Source organism: Pseudonaja textilis, chromosome 11 (genome assembly GCF_049901715.1).
Source record: "Pseudonaja textilis isolate UNSWEBS1 chromosome 11, rPseTex1.2, whole genome shotgun sequence".
NCBI classification, from domain to species: domain Eukaryota; kingdom Metazoa; phylum Chordata; class Lepidosauria; order Squamata; family Elapidae; genus Pseudonaja; species Pseudonaja textilis.
The window spans coordinates 5665552-5687139 of NC_142000.1; the positions used below are offsets into that span (position 1 = coordinate 5665552).

General features: G+C 42.6%; 1 protein-coding gene across 2 annotated transcripts in view; it reads left to right on the forward strand.

Moving 5' to 3' along the window:
- Positions 1-21588, forward strand: part of NUP93 (nucleoporin 93) — a 122261-nt gene that overhangs the window by 45200 nt on the left and 55473 nt on the right. Inside the window, exon 1 of one of the 2 annotated variants that reach the window (XM_087940514.1) lies at positions 13871-13891. The exons of the other annotated variant lie outside the window; for it this stretch is intronic. The gene's annotated coding sequence lies outside the window, so the exon portion shown is untranslated. Of the gene's footprint in view, positions 1-13870; positions 13892-21588 lie in introns of those variants that run through there. 2 annotated transcript variants of the gene reach the window in all.

A 21588-nucleotide genomic window follows, 5' to 3' on the forward strand; every position in this document is an offset into this window, starting at 1 on the left:
TTACTGGAACTGGTGCGTGCACTTTCCAGCTCAGGTTTGCCTAGGTTGGTGGCTCAAGCTTGGAAAATAAAAAATAATAAAGCCCAAAGGACTGGAGGTAGATGCTGCTGGTTTGGGGACTAGCCAGGGCCGGGAGCCAAAGTGCTAGAATGTGTGCCAGGCCTGGCTGAGTCCTCCACCATTCAGCCTCAGGTGGCTCATTAAGACACATGGCTAAAACCTTGGGACGCTCAAGTGCAGATATCCGAGTGACAAAATTGACAGGTTAATTTCGGAGGGCAGAAGAGCAACGAGGAAAACAGGGGGGACATTTTGGCAGCGTGCGACCACTGCCAAAAAAAAAAGGGGGCGAATGCAATCCTAGGTTGCATCAACAATAGCAATAGCACTTGGACCCTTCACAGTGCTTTACAGCCCTCTCTCTCTCTCTCTAAGGCGGTTTACAGGGTCTGCCTCTGGCCCCCAACAAACCGGGTCCTCATTTTACTGACTTCGGAAGGATGGAAAGGCTGAGTCAACCTGGAGCCCCATCAGAATTGAACTCCTGGCAGTTGCCTGTAATGCTCCATTCTAAGCAATGCACACGGATGGATGGATGGATGGATGGATGGATGGATGGAAGGAAGGAAGGAAGGAAGGAAGGAAGGAAGGAAGGAAGGAAGGAAGGAAGGAAAATAGCACTTGGACTTATTTACTGCTTCACAGTGCTTTACGGTGTCCTCTTCTAAGTGGTTTACAGAATCAGCCTTTAGCCCCAACAATCTGGGTCCTCATTTTACTGACTTTGGAAGGATGGAAGGCTGAGTCAACCTGGAGCCCATCAGAATTGAAGTCCTGGCAGTGGGCAGAGTTAGCCTGCAATACTACATTCTAAGCACTGCACACGATGGATGGGTGGGTGGGAGGGAGAGAGGGAGGGAGGGAGGGCAATAGGAATAGCTCTTAGACTTATCTACTACTTTACAGTGTTTTCTAAGGTTTTACAGATTCAGCCTCTTGCCCCCAACAACCTTGGACCTCATTTTTCCCACTTTAAATTGGTCAGGATCGAACTCCTGGCGGTGGGCAGAGTTTGCCTGCAATGCTGCATTCTAATCACAGCACCACTATAGGAGGGAGGGAGGGAAGTTTTGCCCCCCCATCATTCTTGCCACAGTTGTTAAGTGAATCACTGCAGCTGTTAAGTTAGTTAACACAATTGTAAAATGAACCTGGCTTCCCCCATTGACCGCTGTTCAGAAAAGGGGTCGCAAAAGGGGATCACAGAGAGACTGCAACCGTCGTAAATGTGAGTCAGTTGCCAAGCATCCGGATTTTGATCACGTGACCATGGGGATGCTGTAACAGTTGTAAGTGTGAAAAACGGTCATAGGTCTCTCTCTCTCTCTCTCTCTCTGTGTGTCTCTCTCTCTCTCTCCACAGTGCGGTTGTAACTTTGGTCACTGAACGAATGATTGTAAGTTGAGAACTACCTGTATTTAACATATTATGCATTAACTAATTTCTATCACATCCATCAGCTGTTATGGTTTGGCTTGATGGGATGGAAGCAGAACCCCATCTGGAAAGCAGCAATGGCTTAGCTGCCTAAGAACGCATCGCGATCTTGAGTGCACATTAAAGTGTAATGTTCCTTTTCCTTGGGTTGCTTCATCATACCCAACGAGGCTTGTCTTTATTGCGTTCTCTCAATATCTGTGATGATGCTCCTTAAGATGCTTTTAAGCCTGCATTGTTAAAAGAGGACAGTTGGGATAAAAGTCTGTTTGGCAGCGGCAGTCACATTTGGGGTGTATGGGATGTGCTCTGCTCTCCACCTTAAAAGGATTCAGAATTGTGAGTTCCAGGTTTGACATTCATCCAAAAATAGCTTAATTGTTTGCTGAAGGTAGAGTACCCAACTCTGTTAGATTACTTAGCAGCGTTATTCGGAATATGGGTATCAGTTGGAGTTTTATAACTGGGATTCTCTTTCAAATGGTATGCTCCTTTTATTATTGTTCGGTCGTTATGTCTTCATGACCCCGTGGACCATAGCACACCAGGACCTTTTGTCCTCTACTACCGGTATCTCCTGGGTTTACTCAAAGGTTCATTGCATCAAAGACCATCTCATCCTCTGCCATACCCTACTCCTTTTGCCTCCCGTCTTTCCCAACGCCAGGGTTTCCTCCAATGAGTCCTCTCTTCTCATTTAGTGACCCAAGTACTTGAGCTTCAGTGTCTGTCCTTCCAAAGAATAACTAGGGTTCTCCACTATCCTGTCAGAGCTGAAGAAGCTTCTTGGATGAGAAGCGAAACGTCTTCAAAAGAAAAAAAACAAAGAAAGCCCAGTTTCCTCCTGAAAAAGTACCTTTTGGGACAACCATGACCTGGATAACTGAGAATCTCTACGGACTTTTAGCTGTACAATTTGGGCTGAACACCCTTTGAATGGTGGATTTCCAGAGGAGGGGGAAAAAAAATGTAGACTATAGGAACCATTTGCACTACTCAGGTGACCCTGAGGACACAGATAAACCTCCAAGTGGCCTCAACGACCCTCTAAAAGGATGCAAATGACCAGCTGCCTGCAAGGAATATGGATCCTCCCATTGCCCATCAATCCAGTCAGAGCTGAAGAAGCTTCTTGGATGAGAAGCAAAACGTCTTCAAAAGGAAAAAATCAGAAAGTCCAGTTGCGTCCTGAAAAAAAGCACCTTTTGGGAAAATAATGAGGGTTGATTTTCTTCAGGAGTGGCAGATTTGACCTTGCGGTCCAATGGACTCTCAAGAGTCGTTTCCAACACCGCCATTCGAAAGCATGCAGTTCATAATAAAATGGTATTCACTGAGAAAGTTGTGTATGTGTGTTTGCGAGAGAGAGAGAAAGGGAGAGTGTAGGGTAGATGCCCAGAGTTATAGTAGCAGCATGTGAAAGCTTCTCAACTCCAAACAGAACCTGGCTGAACAGTCGAAGAGCCGTTTTAACGTTGCGGTCATTTGATTTCTATATAAGGAGTGCCCAGCCTGGCAATGAACTAACGTTGTTCGCTTTTTCCCCAAGATAGACCCCAGTTTGACATTTCTACCTTTTGCAGATATCTGGAAAAAGTTGATTAGACAGGTTCGTTATCTGTATTAAAATACGCCAAAGTGGATGGTATTAATAATTTCACAGCAGATGTTGCAGTGGGACCTTAATTGATGGCGCTAAGCATTAGACTTCCTGTTTGATCTCATTTCCCTGGTTGCTTTTGGTGGTCTTGGAATATCTGCTGGCTGAACTGTCCTTTACTGCATTGTACACTGTCCGGGAATGCTTTGTAATTCTCTTCCTCCTGATGACGGTGAAGAGAGCTGTCTCACAGCGTGATTAGTCAGGGCAAGGATGGCAAAACCACTTCTCTCGAGCATCTTTCCATGCATTGAAAAGAAAAGATGTTGACACTCTAGAAAGAGCGCAGAGAAGGGCTAAAAAGATGATTAGGGGACTGGAGGCTAGAGCATATGTAGAATGATTGCAGGAATTAGGTATGTCTAGTCTGATGAAAAAAAAAAAAGAAAACACTAGGGATGATACGATAGCAGTGTCCCAATATCTCAGGGGCTGCCCCAAAGAAGAGGGAGTCAAGCTATTCTCCAAAGCACCTGAAGGCAGGACAAGAAGCAACGGGTGGAAACTAATCAAGGAGAGAAGCAACTTAGAACTAAGGAGAAATTTCCTGACAGACAGAACAATTAATCAGTGGAACTACTTGCCTCCAGAAGTTGTGGATGCTCCAACACTGGAGGTTTTTAAGAAGAAATTAGACATCCCTTTGTCTGAGATGGTATAGGGTTTCCTGCCTGAACAGAGCACTGAATTAAGAAGACATCCAAAGATCCTTCCAACTCTTGTTATTCCATTAAACAAAAGTAGGCTGGAGAGTTTGTGAATGCCTCATTCCACTGCTGGTTCAGTGTGAGGAACCAGATTTTAGTATTGTTTCCCCTCCCGTCGACCAAAGATAGTCTACAGTAGTTTTTAATTTTTATTTGTAAAATTTATTGGCTGCCCATCTTATCACAGCTTAACTCTGGGTTGCACTTTAAATCCTCCCAACTTCCCTGCATGCAGGCCATTGGACCCGGAGCTGACGTTTTAAAAAGTGATCCATCTTTGCTTTTTGCCGTAACCAGGTTTAAAAAAAAAAAAAAAGCTTCTGCATATTCACAGCACCTCTTAATTTAGGCTCCCCACCCCCCAACAACAACAACAAAAAACAAACAAACCCCAATTCTCTCTGCAAAACCGACAATTTTCCAAGTAAGCCTGATCCTTTAAGAACAATGCCCCTTTGCATAATGGACACTTGTTACTCTTTGTTTGATTACATCTCAATTATGACTTTGATTGCAAGAGCACGGTTTAATACCCCGGGTCGTTTGTTAAAAGGCTTCTAATTAAAACCGGCCCTTGCTTTTCGCCTTGCGCTTATAAAAGCAGCCATTCTGAGAGATTGCTGAACTGTGAGCAAGCCCCATTCAGGCTGGGAAATGATACCATTAATTGGTGAGTGGGGTTTTCAAGGCCGGTGCCAGCCTTTTTCAGAGGCTTCCCACGATCCCCTGTGGCTTACAAAAAAAAGGGGGGGGCGGGAGGAGAGTTCCCTCCTTGGTTATACTGCAGTCCCCTGCACCACGACTCTAAAAAATGCTTTTAAGTTTCCAGCGTTGTCATTGCCTTTTTAGGCCCAGTCATCACGTCTTGTGTGTTTTGCCAGTTAGAAAGGGGAGGCTCTCCATCCCGATTATGCAGCAATAAGACTTTTTAAGTTTGCAAAGGGGTGGGGAAAAAAACAAACAAACCCCCCCAAACCTAAAAGGCTGCATCCAAGGGCTGATCTTGATGCTAACTGGATTGTTTTCTTTTACACTTTGGAACCGTGGCCACTGGAACTTCTTCAAAGGTTCAGTCCAAATGAAATTTGAGTCATCTGGTTCATTCATTTGGATTTTCAGCAGCTCGAGGGGAAACGGGTTTGGGGTTAGCGTTCTGCATTCCCACAAGACATTGCTATGTAGGATTGTCGGTGTTCAGCATTTGTGCCTTTATGAAGCTTGCTGGATGAAATGGTGGCTGGCCTTTCTGGGCTGGGGAATACATTCCTCTGGCTTATTAGACTTAACTCCTGCGACCGTTCATTGACGTTGAAGTGTACGTCTTTCTTATAAATTATACATGGCCATTGCACATTGTTCTTCAGTTCAGGTAGTCCTCGGCTTATGACCACATTGCAGCCCCAAAGTTACGTTTTTAAATGAGAAATGGGTTAAGGGAGTTTTTCCCCCCCCCCCACTTTACGACTTCCCTTGCTGCGTTTGTTAGGTGAATTTGGCTTTCTCCCATGGTTTTCGCTTGTTCGGAAGGTCGCAAAAGGGGATCGATCCGGTGACACTGCGGCCGTCATAAATATGGACCAGCTGTCAAGTGTCCAAATGTAAATCACATGACTGTGGGGATGCTGCAATGGTCATGTGTGAAAAACGGTCGTAAGTCACTAAACAAACGGTTGTAAGTCGAGGGCTTCCTGTAATGTTGGCGCCATTTTTTTAAAGATTTCGAGATTTTTTTTAAAAAAAAATCGTCTGCTTTTTTTCTCTAAACAAATGTAGTCCAGATAACACACCAGTCTGCTTCTCTCCCTCCTACCTCCAAAGCTCAGATATCATTACCTTCTCCATAACGAGCAATCAATCCGGGGCCTCTGAGATAACTCAGTTATCAGAATCTGAAAATTGGAGCTTCCTTGCATATTCCTAGCCCGGCAATGCACATATGGCATTGAGTTAAGCTGCCACATTTGGTAACGGAACACCATCTATACCAGTTCATATTGTTCTGTACAAAACTGACCAGACCAGCGGTTGGGCCACTATTGCGATTTGATGCACTTCAAATCCCAGAATTCCTGAGCCGGCCACGCTCAGGAATTCTGGGAGTTGAAGTCCACAGGTCGTAAAGCTGCCATAGTGGACTAGAGAAAACCCTAAACCCGTGATGGCGAACCTATGGCATGCGTGCCATACGTGGCATGCAGAGCCATTTGTGTGGGCATGTGAGCCCCAGCCAAACTTACCTGCACTATGCTTGTGTGCGCCTCCCAATTGATTTTCGGCCCTTTTGAGGCCGTTTTTGCCCTCCTGGAGGCTCGAGGGAAGCCTTTGCAGCCTCAGGAGGCCGAAAAATGGGCCTTCTGGAAATACCGGAAGTGGCGAAACAGGCCCCTTTTCAGCCTCCCGAGACTCCAGAGGCTTCCCTCAAGCCTCCGGGAGGGTGAAAACAGCCTCAAACGGGCCGAAAATCAGCTGGGAGGCACATGCATGCGCAGTGCAGGTAAGGGGGCGGGGCTGGGGTGTTGCATGTGCAAGGGGGGGCTTGCACATGCACACTTTTGGCGCACAATGTGGAAAAGGTTAGCCATCACTGCCCTAAACTGATAACCCTGAAATCTTTTATTTTGAGATTTTAGAATATGGGGTATATGATAGACACACAGGAAGCTCTCCTTGTGCCAGGTGAAACGGTTGTCCCTCTAGCCCTTTCTGCGTTAGGGCTGTGTTACCTAATGATCCCATGTGGATCCCAAAGAATTCATCCATCTCTTCAAAATCTGCTGCTTGCGATTTTTATTTGGAAAAAAATAAACAAACAACCCAAATTATTAAATGCGGGAGTAATCCACCCTAACAGTATTTTCATGAGTTGCATTGTTTATTTAATTGCAATTTAAATCAAATTTAGCTTCTATTACAGCCTTTCCTACTTTTAGGGAATAAAGGCCTTGATAGGCTAGTCAAAGAGCCAGCCTTCTCACCTGGAATGGTGTGTGAGAACGGGAGACAAGAGAAGAGTGCATGCAGGAGAGGAACATTATGCGGAAGGTATCTCAGCCCACAGAACAAAACGGGACATGGGAAACACCTTAAAAAGATCGCTCCCTTGTTTTCTGGAGAGTAAAAGTAAATAACAGAATAACAGATTTGGCAGGGACCTTGGACGGTGGTGGGATCCTACCAGCATAACAACTGGTTCGGTGAGCGTGCGATTTGTGCATGCATGCGCACTTTGTGTTCATGCACAATACTTGCAAAACAACTTCTCTTGCAAGCAATCAGCATCTCCTGCTGACTCAGGGCACTCAGCAACTAAGGTAAGAATAAAGGACAGCCTAGAGCCCAGGCGGGCAGGTGGACCCAACCGAAGAAAAGATGATCTTCAGAGAGGACTGGTTTGGTGTCAGCTGCTCTTCGGTGCCAAACCGGTAGAATCCCATCCCGACCTTGGATGTCTTTTTACCCACTTCCTGATCAAGCAGGAAACCCTATCCCCCTTCAGACAAATCTCTCCTTGAAAATATCCAGTAATGGAGCACCCACAACTTCTGAAGGCAAGCTGTTCTAATTGTTCTCACTGTCAGGAAAAATCTCCTTATTTCTAGGTTGGATCCTTCTTTGATGATCTTCCATCCATTATTTCTTGTCCTGCTGCCGGGTCCTTTGGAGAATAGGTTGTCTCCCTTGTCTTTGTGGCGGCCCTTCAAATATTGGAACACTGCTATCATGTCACCCCTTAGTCCTTATTTTCATTAAAAGAGACATACCCAATTCCTGCGACGGTTCTTCATATATTTTAGCCTCCAGCACCCTGATCCTTTTTGTGGCCCTTCTCTGCACTCTTTCCAGTGTCTCAACATCTTTTCTTATATCGTGGTGAGGGCAGTGGTGGGATTCAGCCAGTACGGACAGTTTCGGGCGAACCGGTAGTTCATTTGGCCCCGCCCACCTGCCCCATACTCTATTCTGTCCTATATTTCCTTTGTTTGAAGCCCAGCTGATCGGCGTGGCATCACGGATTGCCACACCTAAGCTGTTCGTACTCACTGGGGCTGTAGTACCCCAGGTAAGTTTTCTTGCTATTTTGAAATGCACCTTGCGCGTGCAGCTCACCAAACCGGTTGTTACACTGGTTGAATCTCACTACTGGGCGAGGGGGAGCAGTGCTTCCAGACCAGTAAGATTCTGTTACCGGAACCAATCCATAAAGGTAATTGTAGTACACCTGGTTGGTGCTTGTCTGGACCAGTGGTTCTTAACCTGGGCACTATCGCCCACCCACCCCGCCCCCAGAGGGCAATTTCATTTTTCAGGGGGGCGATGGAACGAAAAGGGGCAACACGGGGGTGAAGGAACGGAAGGGGGGTGATATGGGGGCGATGGAGCGAGAGGTTTTGGGGACACTTTTGAGACTTTTTCATACAGTGAACAGCTGTTTATCTGTCATACAAAAACATCAGATCTCTCGCTATTAGTGGATTGAACTGTTTTAAAACTGTTCTGAATTGTTCTGTAAAATTTTTCTTTGTGTCTTTTTAACCCTTTTTACAGTGTGCATGAATATATATTTTCCTTGAATCTTAATTTAGTTTCAGAGTTTTTGTCTTGAAATTCTTAGTTCCTGCATTGCCGTTTGTTCATTATACCCCTTTTATATGTCTTTTTGCGTCTTAAAATTCACTTCTAATTAAATCATTAAACGTTACTGGGTTTTTTTTCGGGCATTTCATTTTCTTGCAATTGAATTTTGTTTTCAGTGGTCATTGCATTTAAGGGTCTTGAATAAATAAGATAATAATGAAATACTTGTATCACAGAGTTTGGGAGTAAAGTGATGGGTGGCATCAGAATTTTTCACACAATTGAGATATGGGGAAAAGACTGGAAATAAATTATTTGCCTCGATGTTTCCTGATGACAGTTTTAAAGAAAACAAAAAAATGTGTTTTCATAAATTGAAGAATTATTTTCCCTGGGTTGTGATTGAGAGGTTATGTGGGGGGGCGGGGGGGGGCGATGATAACTTCCTCAGTGGCTCAAGGGGACGATTCTTTCAAAAAGGTTAAGAACCACTGGTCTGAACCCCCTTGAAGGCTTGACATTTCCCTAGTTTGAACAACAACCTGGAAAACCGTTGCTGGAATATCAGCTCTCTGGCTTTCAAGCAGGAATTTTCCTCAACGCCATCTGCTGATCTGAGTTTTGAATCTGCTCTTTCTACAGCAGAAGTCCTGACATTCAGCTCTGAAACTCTTCCAGCATAATGGATTGAGTCTCTTCATTTTTTTTTTTTAACAAAAAAATAAAAATACATATTCCTTCTCTTCCTCTATGCCCGCCGCCAGTGGTATTTGCTGTGTACACGGGTTCAATTTCTTACCCGGTAAATGCCACCCTCTTCATGGTATGTCTTGAATTTCCTGCGTTCTGCTTCCTGTCATATATCGGGGCCTGGTTGTCTTGGGAAGAATTGAAATAAATCATGCCAAAAAAAAAAATAAAAAAGCAACACGGACATTTTGCTTTGTTTGCATAATTGATTTGGTTATCAAATTGCCTAGAATCCAGTTGCCCTTGAGACAGGAAATGGATTGTTTTGTGTGCATTTTGAAATCACTTGACTGTATTACAAACTTTTGAGCATGGGTTGATAAACCTGTATTATCATAGATTGCTAATTAAATCCATCAGAATAAGAAAAAAAAAATCTTAAGTTAGGTTTTATTAAAGGGGAAACTTCTCTTCCTTTCTGTACCCCAGCTGTAACAGGGCTGGATTATTGTGGGATGGTAAGAGATCCCCTATTCATCCTTGAGATTGTAAAAATAAGACCTGTCTTCTGAGCATATTAGTGTGACATAAAATCCCAAGAGGCTGATATAGAAGCCCCCTCTTCCTCCAGGATTTATTTCAATTAAAAATAGGTTTTGCTAAAGGGATAACATGTTAGCAGGTCACTCTTGATTCAAGAGACAATTTCAGGCTGGCGAAGCTTTACTTTCAAATGGAGGAAACGTAGTATGTTACCAAAAGCCAGCTCTTACTCTGTGACAAAGGGATTGAACGTTCCGTATTCTAATTTACAGATATTTTACAATGCATGTTATAAATGAAAAAGTTAATAACACATCTTACATCTTACAATGTAATGGCAAAGCAAAAGGTAAATGATTAGTTAGAAAGTCAGATTTAAGATGGTCCTTTTTTGTGTTGCATTGCTCTCTCCCTTTTTCTTATTCAATTTCCTCCATCCCACCCAATTTACAAATCAGAAACTACAACTGAGAGATAGTCAGTTGCTCAAGACTGCTCACGAACCTTTATTGAGTTTGGAATTGAAATTTGGATTTCTGGTATTAGTATTCTGCCTGTCTGCTTGCTACCTACTTTTTAAGCTAAGGCACCGGTGTCCCCCCCTTATAAAATAGAGTTCCGGTCCATCAATGATAATTTTTGTTTTTGCTTGACCATTGGCGTTGGTGCATAAAACCAGAAACAAATCATCACCTGTATTTCTCTCATTTGTACTTCGTGTGGGAGTGTCTGCATTCACCAGTTTCCCGTTTCCAAAAAACTGCAAAGCTTTAACAGAATGCATTTCCAATTTGCAAAATGATCAACATGTTTTCACAAATATAAGCCAGTGCCACGTAACACGAGATAATGTACATTAATAAAGACCGTTTGGAGGACGGGGAGTGTTAACAGAATATCTTTATTGCCTGTGTACCACTTGTACAAATGCACTGAAAGTAATTAACCAACAAAAGGTTAAGCGTTGGTTATATTTTGTAGATCTAAGGAAATCCCTTTTGTTCCCCGCTCCCCCCGCAAAAGCACGGACATTAATTTCCCTTAACATTTATGCAATTTCCTTCTGGATCTTAGTCTCTACACTTTTGAAATATAGAATTCTACCCTAATCAGCCTCTTTAAAGATGTCCACCATTTCTCTGTCTTTTTCTTCTGATGGGCATGTATGAATACTGTCATGTATGAATACTGGAACCCACCCACACCCTTAAGCCTTTGTTAGCTTGTTTATCTCATATTTATACTAGTCACATCACAAGATTCTCTATACATTAAAGGTGATTGCAATCCGCCGTTTTATTAGTTTATCAAAATACAAGCGTACAAGAAAAAAAGAAAAGAAAATTAAGGGAGGGAAAGGGAGAGAAGAGAAAAGCGTAGGATAGAGAGGAAAAGGAAAAAGGAAAGGCACTGACTTTTCAGCTCTTTTTGGTGCAGTAGAATAAGGTACTAAACCTGAAACCTCAACCTTTCTCTTTTACACAATAGCATAATATACCAGCCATGTCTATAACTACAAATCTATCTAATCGGCAAAACCCCAAATCAAAGTTTGGGGTTGTTTTTTTCTCCACTTCCAGCACAAAGTCCAAAAGCGGTTTCCCCCCCCAAAAAAAAAAAAGAAAAAAAAAGACTGCAATCTGGAAGTAAGTTGGAATCGAAAGTGTTTCGAAATTCCTGTGAGAATTACAAAAATGGAAAAGACAGGAGCTCTGATATTCCGTTGAAGGAGGGCTGGAGAACTGGCATTTGTCACGGCCAACAAGGTCCTTCACAGTGTGAAAGGTGGGAACTCTGCCCCTAAATTCCCTGTCTTTAAAGTGACTCTTGTCTTTTCTAGTAGCTTTAGCTAGTTGCAGGTAAGGGCTGCCTTGACACTCCTGCAGGTTTCAAACCAGCCTTTTCCAAATAGGATGCACACAGCCATAAACGGCCGTATTTGCACAGAAACCTTCATTTGTTGAGTTAAGCTTCAGAGTTTCTGGCTTACGCTCTCTGTTAGAACGTTGTCAGAATCATAAAATTTTGCGGAAGGTTGTGTTGTTGCACCATACATTTTACCTCTCATTTTTTGCCTTAGTTAAATTGAGATAACTACCTATTGTAGTGCACTCTCTCAGGTTAATCTTATGCCTGTATGGGAGTATTCAGTTTAGCAGATACATCTCCACATGCCCCCAATAGAGATGGCTTAAAGGTGTATTAGGATTCTTCCCTCACCCTTCTGTATCTCGCTAGCTGTATTTAATTATTTGCAAACTATTTAAAATGCTAGTTTGGACCTGCTAAGCCTGAATCAGTCTTGAGCCTAACCTATTCTACCTGCTTTTTTTTTCTTTTTAACAAAATATCAATTTAATGGAGCGAGCCACCCAGTTCTTTTGAGACCCACTCCAAAACAAAGTCACGTAGAGGTATTTTTCTCGGCGCGTGTGTCTTTTTAGCATAAATCCGAACGGCTTGGATTGGAAATGGGACTCCTTGCCCACGGATCAGCCACCTTGTTCCTTGCAAGGCGGTCTCATCTCCCGGCTACTGTCTTGCCTGTCTGCACGAAATGGAACAAAAGACAAATAGAAGCCGGTCTTTCTCGGGGCAGGTGAAAAGAGCCGCATCAATTATGAGTGTAATGCATTAATGGAGGGCAGAGAGCCATTAGCCGTGCTTTGTAAAAATGCTTCCAACTCCTCAACCCCCCCACCCCCACCCCCCCAACACACACACACACACCATTCCCGGCCTTGCATCCGGCATCTTTGCAGTTACATCTGTTAACACTTTGATGCTCCTTGGAGCTGGGGTGAGGCAGGATGGAGGAAAGAAAGAGGGGGAACACCCACTTCTCGATTGTTCTCCGGATTTCTGCATTGTCATGATGGTGCCATCACCTGACTTTTGGTACAGCCTGGCCTGACTTGAATCATGGGGTGACTGTCCATCTCAGCCTCTTCCTTGGTCCTCTTCCACGCCCCCACCTCTCTTCTCCGTACTCTTCTTACACATCCTTGTATCCGTGCCCTTCCTCCCGAATAGAATTCCCTACTAATAACGACGCTAAACCCAGAGAGGGTGTTTTTTTTTTTCTTCCTCTCCTTCATTTGTTAATTATCTATAGAACTCAATTTTATTGTTCTTGTTATAGGTGTATAAATCTCCCCCTCTCCGTACATTGCACATGTGTTTTTTGTGGTGGTGGTGGTGGGTTGGTTTTTTTTTTTGCATTTCCTGCAGCATTGTTACCTCCATGTTTTACAGTGTTCGTTGTGCCCTTATTCCTTTATGTCTGCCTGGAATACATGTGTGTGTGTGTGTGTGTGTACATGGTTAAAATGCAGACATGCACAATGCCATATTTATTATTCGGCGTCGTTCGGTGGCAGCTCCCCGGGTTTGAATGTGCATTTACCAACATGGCATCCACGCCACCGAGAACACAGTGCAGGCATCTTAGTTTTAATGAACAAAGGTGCCAGCCCTCGTCCAGGGCGAAGGTATGCATTGTTCCAGAGACTCCTGCGACGCTCCCAAGATGGCAGAGATGCTCTGGTTGTCTCTGACGCCTCTGATTCCAGCTTCCTGCGCTGTGCAAATTCTCGTGATGCCCCGTTGAAAAGAGAATAGCTTCACAAAAAGTGGTGTTACAATCTGTGGCCACAGCCCTGCACCTCCGGTGCAGCAGAGACGCATTTTCCACATTAACCAAACATGACAGCTGAAATGGTTATTAAGCATGCAAGATGTCGGAAGTCATCAAAAATTCACATCAGAGTAATTGCAGTGGCTGGGGGGGGGGTACTTGGGAGGAACGTACGCCAAATCTTTCTCTTTGCTTGCCTCGCATCTCCTTGCCTTCCTCCCCCCTTCCCCACTCTTAAATCTTACATGGTACATTCCGCTGACAATAAAATATCCTTCTCTAACCTATAGACGCTCTATTCCATAACTGGTTTCACACCAGTCCGCTCCTTGGTCTAGAACGCCCCCGAGCAAATGCCATAGATGCTTGCCTGCCAGTGGTGTTCATCTGTGAGAACAGCTGCCGTATTGTTTTGCTGCCCTCTTTGCTGTCTCAGCTATATCAGAGCTTGAAGGGGCTTTTTTTTTTACCACCACCCCCCTTAAGAAGAAAAACTGAGCATTCGTAGCAGAAGAATCGAGCTGCCTAAAGAACCAAATAGCAGGCATTTAAAACATCGCAGCTGCGGCTGACCCTTAAAAGGTTGGTTATTGTTTCAATTCTCTAATAATCCTCAGAATAGGAAATTATTTCTCTAATGTATGTATATGTATATTATTTCTCTAATGTATGTATATATATGTGTGTGTGTGTGTGTGCGCACACACACATTTAAAAAGACTCAGTCTTAACTGTTCAGCATCTTCCTTATTCGAGTTACAAAGAAACCAGTTTAGAATGTTTAGAAAGAAATGGGAAATTAATATAGGAGGATAGCCAATGATGTATTTAAACGATCATGGTTTTTTTGGCGTTTTTTTTCTCTTTTTAATAGCTGCAGGGTGGGGCATCTGTTGTCTGCTTTTAAAAAGACCCCCACTGGACTTGCTTGCTTTTTAAAATCTAGTAGGAGTCAGAGGTATCAAGTTTCTAACTTGCTGGCTTTATTAAAGATGCTCCTATCATTGGCTAAAAGGTATAGAAAAGACCTTTTTTCTTTTTTTGGTAAAATGAGTTTACAATCTGAGTTAGTGGTCAAATATATACCATGCTTTATTTTTTTAGTTAATTTTGCTTTATATTTTCAAAGGTTTTCTTGGAAATGTGATAAAGGTCTTTCATTTTAAAATACGAAATTCATACCTGATCTTCTGGAATTGTTCTTGGGTTTCTGAGAAGAGTCATTCTCTTTTTCTTATCTTCTATTAAGTGAAAACTATGGAAACAAATGGATGTAATGCTTGCTTAGTGATCTTTAATAGTATTGGATGTAAGGGATAAATCAGTAGGTTAAGCTGTAAATTTCCCAACCATTTAAAATGACCCAAGAAATATATTTATTATAAGTGCTGTGACTGGTTGATGTATATATAGACCCCAGTTTATGACCGCTGTTCGATCAAGTGAACCTAGGAATTTTTCTTTCCTCCTTAACATATTTTATCCTGATGAATAAACTGGACCGAAGGAAGTTTTTTCCATTTTAAATCATTCCTGGTAAGAGGAAAAAAAAAAGGAGATTTAGGACTCTCGCTTCACTTTGGAGATGATGCTCCAGAGACAGAAAAGCTGCAGACTTGAATATTTGCTTTATCATCTTCCATATCTTTCCTTGTTCTGGAATATATATATGATAGCTGGCTTGACAAACAGGTGCTGTGTGATCCAACAGTTGTGTAGGTGTGTTTAGCCTGGTTTAGAAGGGCATTTCCACAGAGCAGTTCCTCAGTTTCACCAAAGAGAAAAGACAATGAAATCCACATGTAAAGATGGAAGGACTTATTGCCACTGTCCCTTCCGTGACAGACGTCTCAATGATTCCTGCAGTTTTTATGCTGTGTTTTTCCAAATTATTTTCCTTTGTTTGATGAGGGTGGGAAACTGTATAAGCGTTCAGAAACAAAATATACTATGGGAAAAATCACCTATTCTCTTTTGGAATCACTTCTAGTAGCTTTCTTATGATACAGTCTTAACTGAAGGTCACAAGTGTCATTTTGAGTGTACTTCACCTATTATGGTTCACATTTCTTTGTGATGTATATTTTGCACATTATGGAAGACGGATTTTTTTTTTTTTGGTGGTTTGTTTAAGAAGCACATACACAGAAGGGTGTGGAGATGCATACACTTAAGGGAGAAAAATGGAAACCTTTTGTCTTTGATAAGCTTTTTCCATATTGATCTTAAGTGGAAAAACTTTAAAACTGCTATTTCCTTATAGACATTGCATTTCTTTCTTTAAACTTTCGAGTATTTAATAGATGTATATCATCTTCTATATCTTGGTTTGCTGGTATAAATCTTTTTAAAACAGGAATTGTTAAAATGTGGGAATTACTGGTAATTTAAATGTTGTAGAGCATTTTAAACAGTGCTAGAGTGTAATTAATTTCTCTGTACATGTAGCAATTTATTTTTTGGGGAGAAAAAAAACCCAACCTGTTTAAGAAACATCAGTGAAAGTATGTGTTCTAGTTTTGGAATTAATATTATTGGTTTGGGTTTAAAACAAAATCTAAACTAACCACCATCTTTTAAAAACTTTTTTTTTTAGCCAAGAGTGATTTCTCTTCTTAATGGGAGCAATATTTATTTTACAAGCTACTCAAGTCAGTCTAATGGACGTACTATTAATTTTCAGCAATATTCTTGCAATAATCTATAATCATTTAAATTCAGGCTTTTCAGAGATGGCTTCTCACTGCAACACTTAAAATGGCTTAAAAGACCCCATATATACATATACACATACATACACACACCTTATTTTTCTACACACCTTTCCTACAAGCTTAGCCAGTGTAATTAATGCTTTTGTTCTGGCTGCCTCTTTGTTATGCCTTTATTTGTACCATTCATAGCAGCCTATATTAAAAATAAACCTCTAGAGCCTCAAAAGTTTGAGGATTGCAAGAATCCACTCCGGTCCCTTCCTTTTTTTCCCAAAAGAGCACAAATGAGGATGGTCAAAAGTGCTGCAGCGAGTCTATCCAGGTCGTGGATTTTGCCATATTTTATTCAACTTAGTTATCCTATTTCGATGCTAGCTGCCGTCGAAGGAGGTTTCACAGAATCAGGCGTTGCCCAGTCAGTGTGCAGTTGCTGAGCGCTTGAGATGTGCACAGTGCTGATGATTGGGGGTGGGGGGTTGGTGTGTGGGGGGGGACACCAGGCCAACCTTTCATTTCACAAAAATCTCCAATGCTTCACCTGCAAACAGGTGCCCTGGACTCTGAGGGAAAAACGAAGCATCGCGTTTAAAACATCCATAAGCCTGGAAGCTTAAGGGAACCTGGCGGTCCCTTGGGTGGGTAGGATGGACAAGAGGAGGACGGGGGGGAATTGTAGGTGCTCCATACTCAGGTTTTGGGGGGGGGGTTGAGTATGGAGCACCTACGTGTGATATGTTTAAGAGGATGGGGGGGTGGTGCATTATGTGAAGTTCTGAATTCTGCCCACGTGCAAGAACACGCGTGTGCCATAAAAACCAGCCTATAGAAATGATTCGTACTTTAAAATATATATATATATATTAAAAAGGAGCAAAGAGAGAACCAACCCCAAAGAGCTCCGTCTTAAAAAAAAAAAACAAAAAACAAAAAAACAAACAAACAAGCAAACAAAAACCAAAAGTGGGAGTGACATGGCAGAGAACACGAAGAGGGAATTGATCGCCTCTTAAATCTCAGAAATTGAGTGGAGGGGCTGCTGCAGCATTAATTGCTTTGGGTGGGCTTCTAATAAATAAAATGAAATAGTAGGGTGTGCTACCACTCAGGAAACATCTACCACCACGGAAGGGCAAAGTCACGCTTTGATCCGCTAGCTTCCACCGAAGAGCACCCAAGATTTCCTTTAAACAGCTCACTTGTTGGCATCTATACTCTTGAAACAAAGAAACAAAGAGACAAACGGCCCTAGTAAAATTTGATAACTGTTTCTTCCAGGGGGAAGCCAGAAATCAAGTCAGCATTTCCTTTTTTTCCCCTTTTCGAGAAACACGACCTTGCTTTTATGGTGGTGTAGGGTGGGGCAGGGCTGGAGAGTGGTCCTTCCACTTTCTATATACCTGCGCAAAGGGGTATTTCCACATGTCTCTATAAACTATCTCGACTGCGGAGAGTTAAGGCGGGGTCCCCGTAGTAGATCACTCGTTGACTTTCTGCCCTGCAAACTTTAAAGCGCTGAACTCAACATAGCCAGCAGGAACGAAATAAACTAGAGGAGCTTGCAAAAGGAGATGGTTTTTCTTTCTTTTTCCTCCCTCCCCCAAGGCACCGGGTATCTGTACTACTAAAATGGCAGCACAACGCCATAAAATGGCATCACAATGACTTAAGCTGATATAGGGCGTTCCCCCTGCTCATTTAGAGAAAGATGCTCTCGCTAGTTCGGATCACATTGGCTCCAGATTCGGAAAGAATTCCTGTTTATAAAATAAAAACAAAACAAAAACTTTTAAATCTTGTTGGTGAGGAATGATTCTGGGGCCACCCAGAAATTATCAGTCTAGTTCTGGCATTTCTCAGTTCTGAGAAGGTGCATTGATCAACGTGATTGGAATTGGTCGGATTTCCTTGCATTAATTTTGACTAGCAGCCTTATAAATCAAATGGTTATCGCTTCTATCACTATTGTTGTTTGGCTGGAAAAATCTGAGGAAGTGCTAATTACGCCTGGGCATTTGCCCAAGGATTATATTTTGTGGCCATTCATAAAACACGTATTTTGGGTTGAAAGTATAATATGAATGCCAGGATGGCTAGTCCAGAAGATATGAAGCATTGTTTGTTATCACTTTGCTTTTCTCTCTATACAGAGCATAGACTGCAGAGTTATGGGACATTTCACAACCTTTAAAACTCAGATTTCTGCATTTATCCCCATTGGATGAAGCTAATATTAAAAACATTTACTATCTCAGCTCAGAGCAGTTTATTTCTGTTCAGAAATTTCTGAGCAAGTTGGAAAGCAGCAATGGAACTTTGGTTAATAACTTAATTTTGTTCTGATAATATAGTCTTATATGGATTTACCCCAAATTTAGCTTCATGTTAATCCCAAATTCAGGTCTGGACCATGAATTAAAATTTAAGAATGGGACTCTGAACCTATAGCTTTCCAGCCCAATTGTGGATTCTCCATCACTGGAGGCTTTTAAAAAGAGACTGGACATCCATTTGTCTGAAATGGTATAAGGTCTCCTACTTGAGCAAGGGGTTGGACTAGAAGACCTCCAAGATCCCTTCCAACGCTGTTATTTTAGAATAGAATAGAATAGAATAGAATAGAATAGAATAGAATAGAATAGAGACTTCTTTATTGGCTAAGTGTGGTTGGACAATTCTTTGTTCATATTCTCTCAATATACATAAAAGCTATAAGGGATAAATCATGATCTATAAATACTTTATTTTTCCTTTTTTTCTGAATTCCAAGCAGCAAACAAAAATGAAGTTTTAAAATGATTACTGTACCCCTCAAGGACTGAGAAAAGTAGAAACTGGGAACTCTGGTTAAAAATATTTATGTTTTATCTTTTACAATGTGTTTACACAGCTTCTTCTTTGGAATACAATTCGTTTAGAATTATAATGTATCAGCCCAGAGCTTCTTCCTTCCTCACAGGGGTATTTTTTGTGGGGGGAAATGGGGATGGGAGCGGTATTTTGTGCCAGCCGAATTCATCAAACAAATCGTAACCAATAAATAATCTTATTATTCTTTTTAGCAGGGTATCAATGCAAAACTAAATACCTGGAGTAGAGTAAAACAAAAGGGTTCTAAACAGATCCTTAGCAGGCATTTGTATGCCCCACGCATGCACTGTGAACATTTATTTATTGGTTTTATTTATCAAAATCGGTGGGAAAGCCGCCTGAACAAAATTGCAAAAGGAGGAGGAGGAGGAGGAGACGATCAGAGACTGAATAATGTTGTCAATTTTGCCTAAGTGAGAGCAGGGAATTTAATTAGCCAATAAAACAAATCAGTTTTAAGTGCTTTGATCCTACCTTCTCCTCCCCTTCCAGCCCCCCAAAAAAGCCCCCTAGGACAGCTTAGGCAAAAATCAGTGAAAGAAATAAAAGAAACAAAATGGCTTCAGGCACCATCCAAGAATGTTGCCTAGTGACAGTGCTGACCGTTTAGCGCCCTCTTCTTCTTTTTGCTACACCTTTGCTGCAGCAAATGTCCCAGGGAATGATGTTCTCGTGTGCCCAACCAATTCGGGGTGGCCAGCCCCCTTATTTTGAACGGTCCAAGCCCTCCTCGGCTGAAACACGACTGCTTGAATTCTGAGCTTATTATATATCACTTGACGGCGAACCTTTTGCGCTCAGCCTGTCAAAAATTCAGAAAACGCCCAACTCAATGCTGAGCTGGGGTCTTATGCACATCCACCATGCCCCCAAACAAAAGAGAAGCAATTTTTTTTACATATTTATTCGTTTATTTGAAAAACAAAGTAGAACCCACCCTCCCACATGGCTGACAGAATGTGAAATGATTACAAAAAATGAACACGCGTGAAATCACCTCATTTTCGGAGGATCTGGAGGTTGTGCGAGAGCACGCTCCTTTTACACACGGGCCTCCAAAAAATGCACGAGAACGGGGTGTGGTTTTGAGTACAGTCATTGTGGGGTGGTAGTAAATGCGGGTGTGCCACCCAAATCTTCCCGATGTGTCACTTTTGATATGCGTGTCATGGGTTTGACATCACTGGCTGATACAGTAGCTGGATTAAGCTGAGGAGTCTTATTAAGTTATGGCTAAATTTGTGGTCTATAAAGATAGTCCTCAACTTACAATCATTTATTTAGTGACCTTTTGAAGTTACAATGTCACAGAAAAAAGTGACTTACAACCATCCTACTCTTATAGTCAAGAGCCATGGTGGTGCAGTGGTTAGTTAGATTGCAGTATTGCAGACTAATTCTGCCCATTGTCCGCAGTTCGATTCTGACTGCTCCAGGTTGACTCAGCCTTCCATCCTTCTGAGGTGGGTAAAATGAGGACCCAGATTGTTGGGGGACAAGAGGCTGACTCTGTAAACCACTTAGGGCTGTGAAGCACCGTGAAGTGGTATATAAGTCTTACGTGCTACTGCTGTTCTCGCACTTAAGGCTATTGCAGCATACTCCCAGTTACACGATCAAAATCCGGGCTCTTGGGCAACTGGCTTGTAGGTACAGTGGTTGCAGCATCCCAGGGTCATGCAATCACCATTTTAGCTCGAAACAAGCCAAGTTAACCAAGGGGACGGTGGGGGGGAGAGAAATCAGATGTTTAATGAAATCTCCCCCCCCTCCCCATTTGCTGAATTGCAGTGGTTTGCTTCGCAAGCATGGCCAAAAAGATAGCAAAATTGAACCCGGCTCAATTAACACCCGTTCCGCTTAACGATTAAAATTCTGGTCCTGATTGTGATTGGAAGTCGAAGACTAACTGTATACCTAAGAGAGCCATCGTCCTTGTGTGTCCAATCACAGTTGACTAATAAAGAATTCTATTCTATTCTATTCTATTCTATTCTATTCTATTCTATTCTATTCCATTCCATTCCATTCCATTCCATTCCATTCCATTCCATTCCAAGTCCTACTCCTGTTTCAGTGGTTGCCAACCAGTGGGCCATGGACCATTGATTGTCCGCCAGAAAATTTTGGTGTTCCGCAGAGAAAGGTCACCCCCAAAGCAATTAATCCAGGCTGCGCAGGAGCACAAGACTGTGCCGCCCACATGGCCCGCAGGAGCACAAGGCTTGCATCGCTTGCCTTGCAAACAACACGAGGTAGGGAGGGGAGTGAGAAAAGCGCGAAGGGGGGAACTTGCCCCACTCACCCCACGCACCTCGCCTGGCCACCCGGCTGCTTCTTTTCGCTTCTTTCTTCTTTTGCTTTTGGCTGCATGCAAAGAAAGCAGCAAAAGTCTTTCTTCTTCTCCCCCAAACTCCGCCAGAAATGAGTCTTTGGGACCTTGCAAGGCATCCTGCTCTAAGAGGCCGCGCCAGCACAAGAAGTCTCCCAGAGACTCATGTCTGGCGGAGTTTGGGGGAGAGAAAGAAAGACTTCTGCTGCTTCTGCTGCTTTCCTTGCATGAACCCAAAAGTCTCTCTTTCTCCCCCTGAGAACGGAGCTGGAGATGGTATCCTGCTAACCCAAATAAAGAATGATCAACCAGTAGGAAATCGGGGTGGGGAATTTTCCTGCAGACTTTTTTTTTTGGGGGATTTT